General features: G+C 43.4%; 1 protein-coding gene across 1 annotated transcript in view; it reads right to left on the bottom strand.

Annotated features, from left to right (window-relative positions):
• Positions 1-15883, bottom strand: part of GRIA2 (glutamate ionotropic receptor AMPA type subunit 2) — a 293056-nt gene that overhangs the window by 75141 nt on the left and 202032 nt on the right.

The following is a 15883-nucleotide window of genomic DNA, read 5'->3' as shown; positions in this document are numbered from 1 at the left end:
TGATGGTCGATAGGATGCCAGGCATAAAAGTGATTGGGGAAAGGAGGGGGATCAATCAGCCAAATATGCAGACTCGGTGATCTCACATGCCTTTGGCTATTGACAATAGGCTAGGCTGTGTCCATTAACATGCATGGACCCCTCCCTATTTCTACTACAGTACTATCACTTCATTTCAAATATTATTAACAAAGTAGTAAACTGTCAAGTCATATATAGAAGAAATGTGTATGTCGTTTCATTAGTGATTCTCAAGAAATACAAATATGTGAAAGCTATTCAGATAGCAGGTTTAACAAGAATTTCTGTTAGAAGAGCATTTTGCTTGTAAGAGCTCCTTCAAAGTCTCAGGGTGCTCCTTTCCAAGGAAATAAAATCCAGTATAATAACCCTCTGCTTAAACAAATACTTTTATCTGGTTTCCAATTCCTAGTTGTTTTCTAAGAGAAATCCATGAAGGTGGTCTTTGAGATTATAGTTTGTTTTTTTTCTTACAACTTGTATCAGCCATTTAAATATGTAGTCAATCATCTTGCAAAATGCCAATTTATGTTCAAGGATTTTTTTCCACACTTTTTCAAAGTGATAACTTATGTGTCTACTAATTCAATGGGAATCCCAACCTCTTGTCTTACAGAATACTGCACACATGGGGCTAAGGCCTAGATTTACAAAAACACCACGGCGGCGTGAATCCGCGGTAACGGGGGGCGGGGTGGCGAAGCAGGGGGCGGTCCTGCGATAGCCGGCAGTGATCGCACCTCCGTGGTGCGATCGCTGCCGGTGTCGCGCCGAATAACTACATATAAAGTGTAGTTATTCGGCACGAAACTGGCATCAATGAAGCGCATGTACATGGACACCCACACACGGGTTTGAAAGTTATGGTCTAAGAGGTCAATTTTGAAAGGGTTCAGGCACTTAAGTATGAGAGCTAAGCACCTAAATAGGTCCCTCTGAAAATTGATTGGAATTGAGATCCTAAATTGAGATGCTTGTTTTCACTAAGTACTTAAAAAGTGGGCATAGCCAGAGGCAGTAGCAGATTGGGGGAAGGACATTAGGTGCCTAGCACTGATTTTCAACCCGAGTTGCCAAATCTAGGCGCTAACAAATCAAAATACCCATGTATTATATTCAATCATTTATTATAAATTCAGCATAAAACCTATCATCAAAAAATTGTATATCATACAATAGATGTATACCCTACCCTACACATAAATATATATATAATAATACACATCAATCAATATAAAAATAACATACAACAAATCTAAAGCAAGTTGTCATAAACCCCTGTAACAACCTGTTTATGTACCCATACTCAACAAAGGCCCTTTGGTTCACCAATAGCTTCATCAGGGAATGTTATAAGGTTAACTCAGGGTTAATAACTAATGGAGATAAATAAAGTTCACTGTCATACGATCTCCAAGTCAACAATTGTTCACTTGTGGTATTTATTCCTATAGGTCAATTTTTGAGACTCTGGCAGTTATATACTACTACCCAAGAGTATAAAATATGGTCACAAGAATTATCCATGAGGTTTTTTGAATGGGGGTATACCCATAAGAGTGTTAGAAAAGCATATAAGCATGCATTATTCACTAATCGGGATAACCTGCTACTAAAGGTAAAAAGGACCCTTTGAGTAGGTCTGTGTGTGCGCTGCCGTTTTCTAGACATCCCAATAGTAGCAAAACATATATTTCAAGGTCATTAGTCTATTTTGGAGGGGGATGGGCTTTTTAAGAACTCCCAATTTTTACCCACAAAAAGAATCGGTCCTTGCTTGAATTGTTAATTTCCACAATTGTGCCTGTCATTGACAATGGAAGAGATGATCCAGGACAATACAAGTGTGGAGGTTGCAGTATTTGTCCATATGTGTATGAGACCAACATACTACAAGTACCTGCAAAGGGGAGTGAATATGTTTTGCCTGAGAGATTAATTTGATTGCCACACAGCACAGATTATATTATTATTATATATGATTACCTGCCTGTGTAAATTAATGTAAATAGTCTGACAAAGTTGTATTTGTATTAATAAAGAGAATGCATCATTGGTGCTGTACTGGAGAATAGTGGGACATATAATTGAAGAGCTCAGGTTTTGTGTATTGTTACAGATTCACTTACAGCGAAGGGGTGACATTTCTCAAGTCTTAGTTCATAAGGAACAATGCTATGGGCCTGATTTTATTTTTATTTATTTATTTATTTATTTTTAATTTTTATATACCGAAGTTCTTGTGGGAATTACAAATCACTCCAGTTTACATAAAACGATGAACTGCCCAACAGCGGAAGGGGGCTTTACATATAACTGTAGAACATAAGGAACAATAAAACCGGATGTCAATTTAACACAGTAATAATAAATATAATATAATATGTACATACAATTTAACTATTTAACGTAGTGGTGATGACCTGTCAAATCTACCATATAGATACAATAAGAATAATATAGTGAACTTATGGACTCAAAAATTGATTGTGCAGTTGTGGAGTCCTGATAGTAGGAATTGGTGAGGTGTCAATAATTTAGGGATACCTAGTATTTAGGAAGTCCTCCTGTCTAAGTATCATTGAGAATCTGGGAAGGCTTGTTGGAAAAGCCAGGTCTTCAGTCTTTTTTTGAACTCTTGATGACTGGGTTCTAGTCTTAGATCTGGGGGGAGCGCGTTCCACTGGTGGGGTCCTGCTGAAGATAATGCTCGTTTGCTCAATGCTGATTTTACTTGTGGGACATGCAGTGTTCCTTTGTATGCGCTTCTAATTGGTCTAGAAGATGTATGCGGTTGAAGTTGAGTGCTTAGCATGATAGGAGCCAGATTGTATATTGCTTTGTGTACTATTGTGAGTATCTTATAGAGTATCCTATGTTTGATGGGAAGCCAATGTAAGTTACGAAGGATTGGGGTGATATGGTCTTTTTTGTTAGAACTTGTGAGGATTCTAGCAGCGGAATTCTGTACCATCTGTAATGGTTTGATGGTGTTGATGGGTAGACCTAGCAGAAGGGAGTTGCAATAGTCGAGCTTTGATAGTATGATGGATTGCAGTACGAGCCTGAAGTCCGAGAAGTAGAGGAGGGGTTTAAGTTTTTTAAGGACTTGCAGTTTGTAAAAGCAGTCCTTAGTGGTAGTGTTTACGAACTTTTTTAGGTTTAGATGGTTGTCTAGCCAGGCTCCAAGGTCTCTGACATCGGGTGAGAACTTGCTATTTGAGTTAGGAGGAGAGAGGTTTGATGAGATTGTAAGGGGATCCTGGGAGACAATGAGCATTTCGGTTTTGTTGTCATTCAATACTAGGTTGAGGTTTGAGAGAATGTTTTTAATCGGCTGTAGGCATTCGTTCCAGTATGTGATGGTTTTTTGAAGGGATTCTGAAATCGGGAGAAGGATTTGTATGTCGTCTGCATAGAGGTAGTGTGTAAGCTTGAGGTTTGAGAGTAGGTGGCAGAGAGGGAGGAGGTAGATATTGAAGAGGGTGGGTGAAAGTGAGGAACCTTGTGGGACTCCTAGATCTGTGAGGACTGGATGCGATTCTTTGTTGTTTATTCTAACTTTGTAGAATCTGTTGCTTAAGAAGGACTGGAACCATCTTAGAGCTGTGCCTTTGATCCCTATATTGGCAAGTTGGTCTATAAGTATCGTGTGTTTTACCGTGTCAAACGCAGCAGAAAGATCAAGAAGAACAAGCAGGTACGATTGTTTTTTCTCCAGGTTAACGAGGATGGTGTCAGTGAGAGATAGTAATAGAGATTCGGTGTTTAGGCGTTTTCGGAAACCATATTGAGCCGGGGATAGAATATTATGATCTTCCAGATATTCTGACAGTTGCTTGTTGACAATTTTCTCCATCAGTTTGGCAATGAGTGGTAAGTTAGCGATAGGTCGAAAGTTAGCTGGGTCCGAAGGAGAGGCATTTGGTTTTTTTAGTAGTGGTTTGAGGATTGCCAATTTTAACTGGTTGGGAACTAGACCTTGAGAAAGGGATGAGTTAATAATTTCTGCAATTGGTTTTGAGATGGTGTTTGGTATGGCTATGAGGAGATTTGTTGGTAATGGGTCTGATGGATGGGAGGATGGTTTGAGTTTCTTGAGTGTATTTTCTATCTCCAGTGAAGAAGTGAGCTCGAATGAATCCAGACATGTGTTTTGTTGCGGCAGGGCTGTTAGGTGGTATGTTTGGGTGGAGCTGTTGGTTGTGATTGAATGAGTAAGGTTGGTGATTTTTGTCTTAAAGTAGTCGGCGAGTTCGTTTGCTTTGTTGAGAGCTTGGTGGTCTGGGATGGTGGGAGGAGATGGTTTGGTTAGAGAGGAGACGTAAGAGAAAAGAGCCTTTGAGTCGAAAATGAAGTTGTGGATTTTTTTTGCGTAGAATTCTCTCTTTGTTCTAAGGATAGTATTCCTGTAAGTGTTGAGGAGGGATTTGTAGATGGCCTGTGTCGAAGTGGTTGGGTTTTTTCTCCAGCTTTGTTCATTTTTTCTTAGCGATTGCTTTAGTGATTTAAGTTCTGGGGTAAACCAGGGTTTTCTATTGTCTAATGTGGGTTGTATGGTTTTGGTTGAAGTAGGGCAGATTTGATCTGCGATTTTATTGTTGATAGTGATCCATGAGGTGGTTGCAGTTATTGCGTCTGTAAGGTCTAGTTGATTTAGTGCTTCGGACATCTTTTCGCTGAGTGTGTCTGGAGAGCATGGTTTCCTGAAGTGGATGGTGGATTTGGTAGCGACTTGAGGTGGTGGGTTGTTGATCTTAAGGGTTGTGTGGATGACTCTGTGGTCAGACCAGGGAACTGGAGAACAAGTGGGGTTGGTGTGAATGGTAAAGGGTTCATTAATGAAAATAAGGTCCAAAGTATGGCCTGCCTTGTGGGTAGGACTGTTGATGATTTGCGTAAAGCCCAAATGGTTGAGTGAGGAGAGGACTGTTTGGCAGTTGATGGATTGTGTAGTAGCATCTACATGTAAATTAAAGTCTCCGAGGATTATTGCAGGTTTGTCAGTGATTATGTGTTTGGCTATAAGTTCGATCAGCAGTGAGGGATCCAATTCTAAGGTTCCTGGTGGGGCGTAAACTAATGCTAGTTGGATTTGTTCTGATTTAAAGAGGGAGAATTCTATTTTGGTGGAGGTGTTCGTAAGTTGTAAAGTTATACTTAGACCTTTTTTTGCTGCAAGGAGGAGTCCTCCACCTCTTTTTTTGGGCCTGGGGACAGAGAATAGGTCGTAAGATTGCATGGGAAGCTGATTTGTGAGTACAGTATCTGTGTGTTTTAGCCATGTCTCTGTGATAGCACAGATATCTGGGTTAACTTCTATGAGATAGTCACGGAGGATGTCCATTTTTTTGGTAAGAGACTGTGCGTTGAATAGCGTTAAGGTAAACAGAGAGAGTCCTAGGAATTGCGTAATTGGAGATATCATTATTGGTATAATCCTTTGTTGTCGTGCAATGTGATGTATTGTAGGTTTTGTGTGCTTTCTGAGTTTGTGCCAAATTTTGGGTATGGTGTAGAGGTGCATTATTGTGGCTTAATTGGTTGTGAAAATGTTGCGGTATTGGAGATACTGCAATAAGTATAGGGGAGACTTGATGATTGCTGGAGAGACTGGATGATTGCTGGATGCTGTATGCTGGAGAGTCTGGATGATTGCTGGATGCTGTGTGCTGGAGAGACTGGATGATTGCTGGATGCTGTATGCTGGAGAGTCTGGATGATTGCTGGATGCTGTATGCTGGAGAGACTGGATGATTGCTGGAGAGACTGGATGATTGCTGGATGCTGTATGCTGGAGAGACTGGATGATTGCTGGATGCTGTATGCTGGAGAGTCTGGAAGATTGCTGGATGCTGTATGCTGGAGAGTCTGGAAGATTGCTGGATGCTGTATGCTGGAGGGTCTGGATGATTGCTGGATGCTGGAGGGTCTGGATGATTGCTGGATGCTGGAGGGTCTGGATGATTGCTGGATGCTGTATGCTGGAGGATCTGGATGATTGCTGGATGCTGGAGGATCTGGATGATTGCTGGAGAGACTGGATGATTGCTGGATGCTGTATGCTGGAGAGACTGGATGATTGCTGGATGCTGTATGCTGGAGAGTCTGGATGATTGCTGGATGCTGTATGCTGGAGAGACTGGATGATTGCTGGATGCTGTATGCTGGAGAGTCTGGATGATTGCTGGATGCTGTATGCTGGAGAGACTGGATGATTGCTGGATGCTGGGGAGTCTGGGGGAGTGTTGAAAAAGCAGATGTGTGAATGAAGCCTGGATAATGGAGTCCCTGGATGAATGCTTGGGTGGAGCTGACGTTGTGTGATTCGGTTGTGGAGGGTTGGGTGGCAGAGCCGTTTGGTGTCGGTGGTTTCTTGTTATATCTCAGGTTCACACAAAGGGGCACACAAAGGGGCAGGCCCCTTTGTCGTGCTCCTTAGGCGCGCGACGCTCGGCGCGCGACACCTAACAGGGCGTAGATTTGAAGCCCATCCGGGCTGTAGCTGGTTGGCTGGCTTCTGGTTTTGGGCGGGACTTGGCGCGGTTCGCGGTTTTTTTGTCTCTTTTTTCGTCGCGTTTCTTTGGGCGGATTAGGCCTCGGAGCGTGCGGCTGGCGTCGGGGTCCCCCGGGTGGGGAGGCCGAGTACTGACCTGACCTTCCCCCGGTGGGGCTCCGGCGCCGGTCGCGCAGGTCTACGGTCGCGGTGTTGAGAAGGAGCGAAATGGCGCCTGCAGCCTTGTTTTAAAGCCCAGCCCGGCTGTAGCTGGTTGGCTGGCTTCTGGTTTTGGGCGGGACTTGGTTCGCGGTTTTTTTGTCTCTTTTTTCGCCGCGTTTCTTTGGGCGGATTAGGCCTCGGAGCGTGCGGCTGGCGTCGGGGTCCCCCAGGTGGGGAGGCCGAGTACTGACCTGACCTTCCCCCGGTGGGGCTCCGGCGCCGGTCGCGCAGGTCTACGGTCGCGGTGTTCAGAAGGGTTACGCACGCCGGGCCTATATTTAAAGGTCTGGCGACGTGCGTAAAGCCCCGGGACACGTGTAAGTCTCGGGGCTTGTAAAAGGGGGCGGGGAGGGGGCGGGGTTTGGGTGGGGTGGGGGCGGGGTCAGGCTTCCGGCACAATGGCCATATTTGCCGCTGTGCCAGGGATTGCGCGCTGGCAGTCGGCTGACACGCGCACCTTACTGCAGCCCCAGGGCTGAAGTAAGTTTGGAGATTTAAAAAAGGAAAGGAAAAGATAGGGGGGAGAGGGCGGGGGAGATAGGGGAAGGGAAGGTGGGATGGGGGGTAGGGAATGGGGGAAGGCAGCACGGCTTGGCGCATACAAGGTGCACATGTATACCGCGTGTGCTTCTTTTAAAATCTACCTCTATATATTCAACTGGAACACTTAAGAGCCGTGGGGCTTGAACAAGGAAATTGAATGGAATGCATAATTATAAAGCACGACGACAATACAAAAGTGAGTTTTGATTGGATCATGTGAGGTCACATTGTTTTAAAGGGAGTTCTATTGGACAATATAAGGAGATAATGTGAGGTAATGCACTGCTCTAGCATCTTAGTGAACACAGACATTAGAGAATTTAATCTTGCTGGTGGCATTGTTGGTGAGTAACTCCTTATGTCAAGAATGGAAGTATATTGATCTTCCATACTAAATATTGATCGTGGATGTTAAGTATTTGTGTAAATTCTTGGCATGGGGAAAAGCATTGGTGTGTCTTATATTAAGATAGCTCCAATTGAAATTCTAGACCCATGGATTGCTCTGGGATTTGGTAAGTTTGTCAGTAAATATATTTTGATTGTGCTTATGGGCAACAGAGAAGTACATAGGAACAGTTATAGTGTTGTGGGCTTTATATAGTGTATGTGAATAGGGAATATGACAAATTGGATAAGATCAGTTTTATTGTAAACCCTGTTGGTTAGGATAAGGAGTAACTCCTTGGGTTGAGTGGGGATACTTTCAATATGATTAGGGGGATATTTGTGGCCAGCTACAATTCATCTTTCTTTTTTTTTTTTTAAATGTTGTTAGTGTTTAATAATAATTTTAAAATATTTATAGTAATTTGGATATTGTATATTTATACCTTTACAGATGACCAGTGAGAGGTTTTTTGTTAGAACATCTTGTAACTTATGAGTGGTTGCAGCTTCATCAGTTTGTTTACTTAGTGAAATGGATGGTTGAAGGTAGGTTGAACTGATGATTATGCACTAGATAAAGTGTATAAAATATAGTTTATTGTATTTTTGTAATAAATGTGAAATATTATTTATGTATTTATTTATGTATTTATTTATTTATTTCGAATTTTTATATACCGACATTCGATACAAATATCAAATCAGATCGGTTTCCATAAAACAATACAGTCGCGGTTAAGGTGTTACATTAAACAGGGTGTCTGAACATTAAAACGTAAATTAGATAGTCATAAATAAATAGAACATTAAAACGAAAAAATTAGATAGTCATAAATAAATCGCTATATTATGTTGTTGTATAGATTTATGGAGATTCAACATTTGAAATATAATGTTTGGGGTTGGTTATTGGAGGAGAATTGGATTCATCTTTGAATAATATGTTTGGAACACACATCATAAGTACCACAAGTGAACAATTGTTGATTTGGAGATCATATGTCAGTGAACTTTATTTATCTGCATTAGTTATTAACCCCAAGTTAACCTTATAACAACCCCTGATGAAGCGATTGGTGAAACAAGGGCCTTTATTGGGTATGGGTATACAAACAGGTTATAACAGGGATATATGACAACGTGTTTCTAATTCGTTGAATGTTACTTTTATATTTTTGTATTGTATGATATGTGTGTGGCTATACAAAACAGGTTGTAACAGGGGTATATGACAATTTGTTTTTGATTTGTTGTATGTTATTTTTGTATTGTATGATGTGTGTTATTATATATATTTATATTTAGGTAGGGTATGCATGAATTGTATGATATACAATTTTTTGATGATTGGTTTTATGCTAATTTTGTAATAAATGGTTGAATATAATACATTGGTGTTTTGATTTGCTAACTATACAGACAATACCCGTTGTTGCCTTCTTTTTGAACAAATCTAAGTGCTGCCATAGCAGGTCTAAATGGAGCTACCCAGATCCCTCCTCTCTCCCACAGCACTGAAAAAGTCAAGCCAGGGATCATCAGCATCCCTGACATCCCTCTCCTTCCTGCTGCATTTTTTAAGTTAAGCTGGTGTGGGGATTTGACAGCCACCTGGCATTCCCCCTTCCTTCCGTAATACTTTATTACTTACAAATGGGCCAATTCAGTAAAATGTACAGGAGAGCCGGCGCTCCGAGGCGAGCACCGGCTCTCCCAACACGCACCCAGGCCACTCTCCTGGGTGCAAAATTTTGTATTCAAATGAGGGCCTGTGGTAATAAGGAGGCGCTAGGGACACTAGCGCGTCCCTAGCGCCTCCTTATTGGCAGAAGCGGCGGCTGCCAGCGGGTTTGACAGCCGACGCTTAATTTTACCGGCGTCGGTTGTTGAACCCGCTGACAGCCACGGGATTTTAAAATGGACACCAGCAAAATTGAGCGTCCATCTTCTGACCCGCAGGCCGCGGGCTGATTTTTTTTTAATGATTTTTTATTTTTGGGGCCTCCGACGTAATATCGCTATGATATTAAGTCGGAGGATGTACAGAAAAGCAGTTTTTTCTGCTTTTATGTACACTTTCCCGGTGCCGGACGAAATGAACTCCTGCCTTTGGGCAGGTGTTAATTTCTGAGAGTAAAATGTGCGGCTTGGCTGCACATTTTACTTTCTGTATGGCGCAGGAATAACTAATAGGCTCATCAACATGCATTTGCATGTTGTGGGCGCTATTAGTTTTTGGGGGGGTTGGACACACGTTTTCCTCATGCTATTACCTAGGGATGTGCAGAGCAAAATTTTATGTTCATATTTTTTATGTCCGAAAGGGGGTCCCACTTGCGGCCAATATGGACATAAAAAAAATCCAATGAGTTGGGTATATGTACATATGTGCAAAAAAAAAATTTAAACCCCCTCACCCTCCTTAATCCCCCCCCCCAGACTTACCACAACTCCCTGGTGATCGAGCGAGGAGTGAGGACGTCATTTCTGCAATCCTTGGCGAGAAGCATGTGACGTCGGCGGCACGTCAAGTGACGCGGCGTCACGTGATTCCCGGCTCGTTCGCGCCGGACGGCTCGTTCGGCCCAAAAAGAACTTTTGGCCAGCTTGGGGGGGCCTCCTGACCCCCCCAAGCTGGCCAAAAGTTCTTTTGGCCAGCTTGGGGGGATCAGGAGGCCCCCCCAAGCTGGCCAAAAGTTCTTTTTGGGCCGAACGAGCCATCCGGCGCGAACGAGTCGGGAATCACGTGACGCCGGCGTCACTCGACGTGCCGCCGACGTCACATGCTTCTCGCCAAGGATTGCAGAAATGGCGTCCTCACTCCTCGCTCCATCACCAGGGAGTTGTGGTAAGTCGGGGGGGGGATTAAGGAGGGTGAGGGGGTTTATATTTTTATTTTGGCTCAACAATCGCGATTTCCCACATATCGAACATATCTATGTTCGATATGTGGGAAATCCGATCGTTTATGTCGAATCAATTTTTTAAGTAAAAAAAAAATATGAGTTGCGTTTTACTAATGCGGTCAATCCGAATGCACACCCCTACTATTACCCCTTACTGTATAAGGGGTAATAATAGCGTGTTGAAAACGTGCATCCAGACGGGGCTAACGGTGCACTCAGCCGAGCGCACAGTTCTGTATTGGCCTGAAAATGTAGAAGGAGGGAGTGAAGATCATGGAGATCCTCCACCCTCCCATCATCCCACTCTTAATTGGTGCTGGAGGGAAAGGATTTAGCCAGCTAGCACTGATTTTCAGCATTAGGAAGCTAAGTTTAGGGGAAAAAAAAACAACCTTAATCTTAGCTGACTTTTTACCAGCTAGCATTTTCTTTGAAACTCAGCCTAAATCTTTATATCCTTTAGTTTAGTGAATTAAGATCCCAATTTTTAAACCTATCTGTGGTACAATGTTTGTGAGTGTAAGTGGATGTGCAGTGATTATTAAATGCTAATATTTTATAAATCGTGCAGTGGGAGCTGCACAGTTTATAAATTAATGCATATTTTAGCTTGAAAATGCACATGTGTTTACAGTACAAGAAACCGCATATATTCTTTCCCCATTTTATAAACATACGTGCACAAAGGTACATAAAAAATTATAACACGTACACCTATCCCCAATTTATACGTGGAGGCAGATATTTTATAGAGGATGCGTTTTTACCACTTTGAAAATATTGACTTGCACGTCCTTGAAATCGCCAGTTTGCCTATATCTCCGCCAGTTCGCCCAGTCCATCTCCAGTTCACCTAGACCTCTTGCACTTCACCCTTAAAATCCCGCCAGTTCACCCAGACCTCCTACCCCAAAACTACAGACAACAGACTTCACTTGAGTGAATCAGTTATCAGGTGTAAAAGTGTACGGATAAGTTTGGTAATGCGAATGTGTATATCGCTTACAAATAGCAACTACCATGTGTCCATCTAGGTCCCGCCCCAGAACACCCCTAGACTGCCCCTTTTTCGATAGAAGTTGGAAGGGCTGTTTAAACCTGGGTTCCTTATTTCACTTGTGGTGGGAATGCCCTCATATTCAGCGATTTTGGCAGGAGGTTTCTCATTGGCTGCACTGATTTTAGATTTACCAATTGATTTGCAGCCCCACATGCTCTGTTTAATGTCCATATTCCGCTTGGAGATACATCGCAACTTAAGCTATTGCAAAAGGTCATGGTGGCTGCTTTTAGCGAAATTGCACAGTTGTGGCGCTCATCCACATCTACAGTTTCTACATTCTCTGACTTACAATCACATTTAGATTTGTTGAATCAATTGGGAAAAATTACGGTGTTCAAACATAATCTCATGGCCAAATTTAGGGCCGGATTTTCTAAACTACCTCGGGTTCCTGAATCCCGGCGCTAACAGGGGGCGGGCCTGCGAAAGCCGGCAGCAATCGCGCCACCATGGTGTTATCGCTGCCAGCTTTTGCACCGAATAGCGCCATCGTAAAAGGTGTGCTATTGGGTGCGCTACTGGCAGCGATAAGGGTTCCCACCTTTTCGCCGCCAGTGATGTTTCCGCTGCGTCTGCCCTGGTGCCGCCCCAATTCCTCCTCTTCCGGTGCTGACTCCAGCCCTATGAAGCTATCGTGTGCGATACCAATAGAAAATTACCCCCTTAGTGAGGTGGGGGCTCCTTATGTTAGGTGGAAGGAGGTCAATCTTAAGGAATCCAATCTTTTGGCTATGTAAGGCTATCTCCAATAGAGATGTGAATTGGTACTGGACTCATTTCTGGTATCAGGTTCTGAATGCTTTTTTTTTTTGGCTGTCCCGAGCCAAAAAAAAACCCAAAACCCATCCCAATCCTTTAAATCAAATTATTTAGAATCCCCCACCCTCCCGACCCACCAAAACATTTCTAAAGTACTTGGTGATCCAATGGGGCTCCCAGGAGCTATCTCCCGCTCTCAGGCCGTCGGCTGCCAGTAAACAAAATAGCGCCGATGGCCCTTTGCCCTTACCATGTGACAGGGGCTATCGGTGCCATTGGCCGGCCCCTGACACATGGTAAGGGCAAAGGGCCATCGGCGCCATTTTGATTAGTGGCAGCTGATGGCCCGAGAGCAGAAGATCACTCCCGGGACCCCCTGCTGGACCACCAGGTACTTTAGAAAAGTTTGGGGGGGTCGGGAGGGTGGGGGATTCTAAATAATTCAATTTAAAGGGTTGGGGTGGGTTTGGGGATTATTTTTCTGGTTGCCCTTTATTCCCGCCCTCCCCTCCCCAAACGATTAGAAAACCACACAAAGGGGCGGATTTTAAGAGCCCTGCTCGCCTAAATCCGCCCAAATCCGGGCGGATTTAGGCGAGCAGGGCCCTGCGCGCTGGTGAGCCTATTTTACATAGGCCTACCGGCGCGCACAGAGCCCCGGGACTCGCGTAAGTCCCGGGGTTTTCGGAGGGGGGCGTGTCGGGGGCATGTCGGGGGTGGGGCCGAGCGCCGTGCCGTTTTCGGGGCGTGCCGGCAGCGTTTTGGGGGCGAGCCCGAGGGCGTGGTTACGGCCCGGGGCGGTCCGGGGGCGTGGCCGCGCCCTCCGTACCCGCCCCCAGGTTGCGTCCCGGCGCACTAGCGGCCCGCTGGCGCGCGGGGATTTACATCTCCCTCCGGGAGGCGTAAATCCCCGACAAAGGTAAGGATGGGGTTTAGACAGGGCCAGGCGGGTGGGTTAGGTAGGGGAAGGGAGGGAAAGGTGAGGGGAGGGCAAAAGAAAGTTCCCTCCAAGGCCGCTCCGATTTCGGAGCGGCCTCGGAGGGAACGGAGATAGGCTGTGTGGCTCGGCGCGCGCCAGCTATACAGAATCCATAGCCTTGCGCGCGCCGATCCCGGATTTTAGCGGATACGCGCGGCTCCGCGCGTATCTACTAAAATCCTGCGGATTTTAAATATCCCGGATGAGAAAATATCGTATGATATTTTCTCATCCGTCAGAAAAACGATTCACATCCCTAGTAACGAACTGACTTTCCCCTAAGATATGACATGACCGCCCAACCGACCGCCCACCTGACCCTCGCCCTTTCTCTTTTCTCTCCCTACCCAATTGACCCTCGCCCCTTCTATCTCCTCTCCCCTGCTCCCAACCTCTATAGGTCTTCTCCTCGTCTTCCCCTTCCATCTATTACTTCACCCTGCTAATTATCCTGATTGCTTTATATAACTTTATTGTTAAAACTAACATGTACATTTGTATATATTTCTCGTATTATCATCCCCTGCCCTATTAACCGCTACCTGTTAATGTTATTATTGTAAAGCTTGTTGCTAAGTTATTATTATTATTATTATTATTATTATTGTAAAGCTTGTTGCTAAGTTATGTTACATTGTGAACCGAGGTGATGTTTTGCAAACGTGCCTCGGTATATAAGAAACCCTTAAATAAATAAATAAATAGTCTCCAATAATTATATAAGTAATGCTTTTCCATATTTGGTAACTCCAATTTCTATGTCTCATATACAGAAACCTGTAGATTGGGAATTCCCCAAAATATTTGGTTTATAAATTGCAGGGTTTTATAAGGTGGGCAGGTGGGTGGGGAAGGTGGGAAGGAAGGAGAGGGGTTTGCAAACTAAAAACTATGACACTCTTATGCAGCACTGCTCATTTTTTCAATGATTTTGTATTCTTTTATTTGATTTATATCATTTGTTTACATCTAAACCGATGTAATATTTTTTGAATGTCGGTATATAAAAACAAATAAATAAATCCATGTATGCACTCAGCAACTACAGAAAAAGAGAAAAGAACAACACTGAGTGCTTTATACAGTCTTCAATTTTATTTCTCATGTTACTCGCTGAGTTAAGCGCTGCCTTTGGTTAACCATGTAGATTATGGTTTCCTATACAGATGGTGATTGTATCTGAGTTTATTTGCACGAGCAATGCCCTTCCTACCTGTTTGTTCTTTACTTATGTCTTCAATAAAAATTTTACATTTAAAAAAAAGAAAATGTTTAATTTAATGCAAATTTCACCGACACAGACGGTTCACTTTCAGACAAAGTACTAGATGCGCTGAATTATTTCTCACATTTTGACACCCAGATAAAACAATTAGTATGACTGGCTTAAAACTTTAACCTCTCTTCCCTCTTTTTTTTTTTGGTTCTGACCATTCAGTAAAGGAGAATGGAGCCACCTATATGAGAATAGGGGCAACGTCTTTATTTATGTCCAGGCTTTTGGAAATTGTCTAGCCGAACCCCCGATCATTCCGAGTGAGGGACAACACTTGCATAAATGTTAAAAGATTAATCGCATGATGTAAAATCAAGAAAATGCATAAAACATGAAAATGAACCAGGAGGTGCAAGAGTTCAAAGGCCATGCTGGTCTGCATCATCCCCAGCTGCCTTTCAAGAAGTCACTTGGGTAAGGAAGGCGGGGGAGGAAAGGGGAGGGGGATTAGCATTTGCATCAGGGATCGACTCCAAAATTAGGGATCATTAGGCACCTGGAGCAAAATGTTGATAAATTCTCTCTTTTGGGCACTCCTAGAGAGAATGGGCAGACCCTTTTTGCCATTATGGTACTGAGTGAAAAGAGTAATGGCAGTGTATTTCTACTAAGAAGAAAACTATTACTCCTTGGACATCTGTGAAAGTTATGCTCTGCTTGTCATTTCCTTTTTCATTTTATTGATTATTATATCTGTTTTATGGCCTGTAACATTCTTTCACATTCTGTTTTGTAATGCTGTCTCGGAGCTGTGATAATGCAGCAGTAATCTGCTGTATAAAATGTAAGCCCAGCCTATTTGTCTTTGTGACTTTAGAAGTGCAAGAAAAGAGCCCTCAGCAGTTGCGTAGGACTGTAATTCTTCTAGAACACATTCGGTGCGGCTTTCTTGGGAATGCAGCAAGTCGCAAATAAACAGTGAATGCCTGAGTCAAAGGCTTAATGCTCTATTTATCAGAAAAGCATGAATTGGCAGATCAATAAATTCTTGACACATATCTGAAAAAACAGACCTGTCCAAAGTTTGGTACATTCCAGACTATGTGTTATGCAATAGCTTAATGACAATATCATATAGGGTCAATTTTTCATAGCTCGCTGGATTGCAGGTACATGCACGCTTTTATGCATGCACACCTGACAGCTAATGTTCCAAGAGAAGTTACTACATGGTAATGTAAAGTATGCACACACTAACAGTGTGCGTGTGTACCTTGCACCTGCTATT

This window comes from Rhinatrema bivittatum, chromosome 1, assembly GCF_901001135.1.
Source record: "Rhinatrema bivittatum chromosome 1, aRhiBiv1.1, whole genome shotgun sequence".
Classification (NCBI taxonomy): domain Eukaryota; kingdom Metazoa; phylum Chordata; class Amphibia; order Gymnophiona; family Rhinatrematidae; genus Rhinatrema; species Rhinatrema bivittatum.
This window is presented reverse-complemented; position numbering and strand designations above follow the sequence as displayed.